This window comes from Babylonia areolata, chromosome 3 (assembly GCF_041734735.1).
Source record: "Babylonia areolata isolate BAREFJ2019XMU chromosome 3, ASM4173473v1, whole genome shotgun sequence".
In the NCBI taxonomy this organism is placed as follows: domain Eukaryota; kingdom Metazoa; phylum Mollusca; class Gastropoda; order Neogastropoda; family Buccinidae; genus Babylonia; species Babylonia areolata.
The window spans coordinates 38,443,264-38,448,394 of NC_134878.1; positions in this window are offsets into that span (position 1 = coordinate 38,443,264).

Sequence of the window (5,131 nt, forward strand, 5' to 3'; positions counted from 1 at the left end):
GTGGTCAGTGGTTGGTTCTGGTCGGTCAGTGGTTAGCGGTTGTAAGTGATCAGTAGTGCTAGTAGTCAGTGGTGGTCAATGGTGGTCAGCTGTCAGTAGTGGTCAGTGTTGCTCAGCAGTGGTCAGTGGTCATCAGTGGTCAATGGATGTCATCGGTGGTTAGTGGTCAGTAATGGTTAGTGGTCAGTATATGGTGGCCAGCAGTGGTCAGTAGTGTTCAGTAGTTAACGGTGATCAGCAGTAGTCAGCGGTCAGTGGTGGGCAGCAGTGGATAGCGGTCAGCAGTGGTCAGTAGTTGTCAGTGGACTGTAGTGGTCAGTGGTGGTCAGCGGTCAGCAGTGGTCAGTTTGCAGTTAATAAGATCAAAAACAAAAAAAACAAAAAAGACAACAGGACGAATTGATAATGCACAAATGTGACAAAACAACGCAATCTGAAGAATTTGACGTAGTGATCAGCAGTGGCAAGTAATGGTCAATAATGTCCAACAGTATAGTAAAATCTGCTAAAACGTTGCAATATTGTTACAATGTGATGCAAGCTGAACTCTGATAGTGGTCAGTAGTGGTCATACAGTGGTCAAACGTCTTCAAGGACATAATGTACAAATGCGACAACATAATGCAGTCTGAGCACTCTTGAACTGTGGTCAACCATGGTCAGCTGTGGGGGAACATAGACCTGGGGGAACTTAGACCTAGGGGGATATAGACCTGGGAGAACTTAGACCTGGGGAAACATAGACATGCTCCCCTGCACTGCATGCCAACTAGGTCACTGTTAACCTCTCTGATGTTGTCTGAAAGTGAGCATGATGTGAGCGGGCGTGGCATGGCACGTGAAGGACATACGTGTGTGTCTGTGGGTGGGTGGGGGTGGTGGTGTGTGTGTGTTTGTCTGTGTGTGAGAACATAGACGCTAGCGTGAGAAACAGGATTGCCTAAGTCAGCACCGCCTTTGGGAGACTCCGTGAGAACGTCTGGTAGTGGAGACGATTCAGCTGTACCACTAAGCTGAAGGTCTACTGTGCAGTGATCCTTACCACCCTCCTTTACACCAGCGAGACCTGGACTGTCTACAGCAGACACGCCAAACAGCTCAACTCCTCCACATCAGGTGGCAAGACAAAGTCCCCGACACGGAAGTCCTGGAACGAACTGGCCTCTGCAGCGTCTAAACCCTTCTGCAGAATGTCCAAGCCAAAGGGGCTGGGCGTGTGGTCAGAATGTCAGACAGCCGACTGTCTAATCAGCTGCTGTGTCAGGGCAAGCGCTCAGATGGAGGACAGAAGAAACGCTACCAAGACTGCCTCAAAGCGTCCCTCAAAGACCTGGGTGTCGACATCAACACGTGGGAGACACTTGCCGTTCTGGCCCGTCCAGCTTGGCACAGCGTAATCACCACAGAAGCCCGTGCTGCTGAAGCCAGGCGCATCACCGAAGCGCACCGAAAGCGTGCTGTTCGCAAGGCCCGAGTAGCATCCACTGCCACAATAGCACCCATTCACTTATGTCCCACATGTGGGCGAGACTTCAGGGCCCAGATTGGCCTCACCAGTCACCTCTGGACCTACAGCCACCGATCTTCCATCTGACTCTTGAAGCCATGGTCATCTCCGAATCCGAAGGACGAACATCATCACATAACTTTTTTTTGACAAACATCATAACATCACTTTTTTTTGCATTAATTGCAAAGTGGCTTGAGCGCTGGAAGAAGTTATATAAATTCCCACTGTCAATATTATTATTATCATTATCATCATCATCATCAATGTAAATGTGATACAGACTGGTTGGGTGAGCGAAGTGTACACAGGGGGTATATTCCAGCCAGGAGGGGTAAGAAATGGCCTCGGCTGGTTCTTACCCGGCATAAGAAGTAGCCTAGGTTACTTCCTACCCGGGCTAAGAACCAGCTAGGGATAGGTTTTGGCCTGTTACACCGGGAACGTGGGTTGCTTCAGATGGAATTGTTCCGTTTCAAGCATGCAGTCTTCAATTCTACGAATACTCAATCTTGACGAAAAGTAGAAAATATTAATTGGATCAATATATGTTAAGAGGTCCACTGGTAACACTAAATAAGAGCTCACTTATTCACCCACGTCAGTCAGTCAGTGGAGGAGATGTTTGAAGTTAAACATCGAGAATTTTACAGAGTATGAAAGATGCTGAGTCAAACTAACTGCTGAAGATACACCTTGCCTCAAAAGCCCACAAATCTAACAAACTATTTCTACCGTCTTATGAGAGTAAATAAACAGCGGAGTTGTTACACATTAGTTCTTTCAGAACTGTTCTGCATCTCCTAAACTGTTCCATTTCATTTTATATAGGTTACTTTGTGACGTCTGTCAGCCAGGCACGACCACTTGCATGTTCATTATACTGTCAACTGAATGGAGTGTGCTGCAGCAGCTATTTTTAGACAGGCAGCGAGGAACCAAAACATCCTTCTGAACCTCGAAACATCCCTGTCTGCAAGGAGTTGCTTAGCATATATGTAGTTGACTTCCGAAGGATGTGGAAAACAGTACATTAAAGATTATGTTACTGTTAAGAAAACTTAATACATCTTTGAAAGCTAGGTATTGCATGTTTTACAGACTTCCACGCTGGGACCACAAAAATAGCCGCACAGTTGGCAAAGGTTAGAGTTGTCTTCCTTCGTGCATGCAGAATGCGACGTGATGTAACTGAAATTGTGCTTGGAAAATCGATGTTTGTATTTGTATGCTTGTTGGGGACAATTATGCAGTGAGCTTTTTAGACCTGTGTGCAAATCTCTGAATATAAACTCAGCTGCCTTCTTCGCCTCTTGTCAGTTATATGTTATCGCGAAGTATAGTGAGTGAATGCGGCAGGGGTCAGTCCGATACTCCCCCGTGTCGATAACTCCCCCGCGTCAATACTCCCCCGTGTCGATACTCCCCCGCGTCAATACTCCCCCGTGTCGATACTCCCCGTCAACACTCCCCCGTGTCAATACTCCCCGTCAATACTCCCCCGTGTCGATACTCCCCCGCGTCAATACTCCCCTGTGTCGATACTCCCCCCGTGTCAATAGTCCCTCTCACAAAGATCCAAAAACAGTCAAATACAGATGAACGTATATGTTTGTGACTGTTAATGCTTTCTGCTTGATCAAAGTTGTGTTGTGAAATGATGAATGTGTTGTGTTCTCTTCATAACAGCCGTCCGCGTTCAGAGTTGAGCAGCGACTTGTGTGTTGGGCCCGCTGTTGTGTGGGCTCGCTGCATTGTAGTCCGGGCCGTGTTACACGGACTTCGGCTTTTTCATCACGACTCAGTGTATCTGGTGGCAAAAGCTCTCTCTCTCTCTCTCTCTCTCTCTCTCTCTTCGTCTCTCATTTTCTGTTTCTCTGTCTCTCCCCCTCTCTGCCACTCTCTCTGTCTCTCTCTCTCTGTCAGTCTCTCTCTCTCTCACTCACTCTCCGTCTCTCATTTTCTGTTTCTCTGTCTCTCCCCCTCTCTGCCACTCTCTATCTGTCTCCCCCTCTCTGCCACTCTCTCTCTGTCTGTCTCTGTGTACCCCCCTCTCTGCCACTCTCTCTCTGTCTCTCTCTGTGTACCCCCCTCTCTGCCACTCTCTATCTCTATCTGTCTTCCCCTCTCTGTCACTCTCTCTCTGTCTCTCTCTGTGTACCCCCCTCTCTGCCACTCTCTATCTCTGTCTCCCCCTCTCTGCCACTCTCTCTCTGTCTCTCTCTGTGTACCCCCCTCTCTATCTCTATCTGTCTCCCCCTCTCTGCCACTCTCTCTCTATCTGTCTCCCCCTCTCTGCCACTCTCTCTCTGTCTCTCTCTGTGTACCCCCGGGGTGAGCTGTTGTTACCTGTGCGAAGCGGACGTGTTTCTCAGTGCTCTGCAAATAATTAACGTTTTTTGGTTAATTACGCTGTATTGTTTCAAATACGATCGTTGATGATTGACACTAAGCAACCATGCCTTCAGCCACGCTTGATTTTCGTGTTCGATGCGGTGGATTTGTCTCTGTTTTCATCAATTTCATGGCGAAACGAGCAAAACAGAAAGCGGCCATGCAACTTCGTACCCTCAGAGTGCGCACACGCCTGACCGGTGTATTGGTTGGACTGGCCCTCACTGTTTTTTCTTCAGTGACCTCCTTTTACGGTGTGGCGATGTAGAGCTGAACCCCGGACCGGGGTCTGGCAGTACCATGAGGCAGGCACGGCTGACCAGTGAGGGTGTCGGACGACGAGCCAGTACTGACCAGTCAACGGTTCCTGACCGTGACTTGTCTTCCACAGTGGCTTCAGGTGAATTACTCCTGAGCTGTGGTGATGTTGAAGTGAACCCTGGACCTAACCCTAACCCTGACCAAGGTGTGTCGACGTCCTCCAGCAGTTTGCGGCAGACCCGGCTCTCCAGCTCACACTCCACTCGTTCGACAAAGGAACCGTCCCTGGCTGATGTGATGGCAACTGTGAACGACATGAACAGTTCTGTGAACAGTAAACTGAGTGAAATGAACAGTTCCATGAACAGTAAACTGGATGATGTCAAACAGGAAATGTGCAGCTTGCGCCAGGAGTACGGTGCCTTGCATGAACTTGTGAGTGGCCTCAAAGATGAAGTAAGTGAACTACATCATAAAAATAATGAACTGGAACAGAAGAATAAAGATTTGAATGATAAAGTAAATGATCTGGAAAAGAAATGTGATGACCTTGAAAGTAGGTCAAAAAGAAATAATTTGATTTTTCATGGCATTTTAAAAAGGGAAGGGGAAGATTGTGAAGGGGTGATTAAGGACTTGATTACTGATAAGCTTGATCTGACAGATGCATTTGAATTTGATAGAGTACATCGATTGAACTCCAAATCAGATTCCCCAATAATTGCTCGATGTTCCTTTTATAAACAAAAGATTGAAATATTGAAAGCAAAACAAAAACTGAAGGGAACTAAAATATTTGTTGGGGAGGACTTCACTTGGAGAGTCCGTGAGATCAGGCGGAAGCTGGGTCCCCACTTGAAGAAAGCAAGGGATGAAGGGAGACAGGCACGTATGGTGTATGACCACCTCTTTATTGATGGGCGAAAGTTCATTCTTGACTCTCACGATTCCCTGACGGAAGTGAGATAG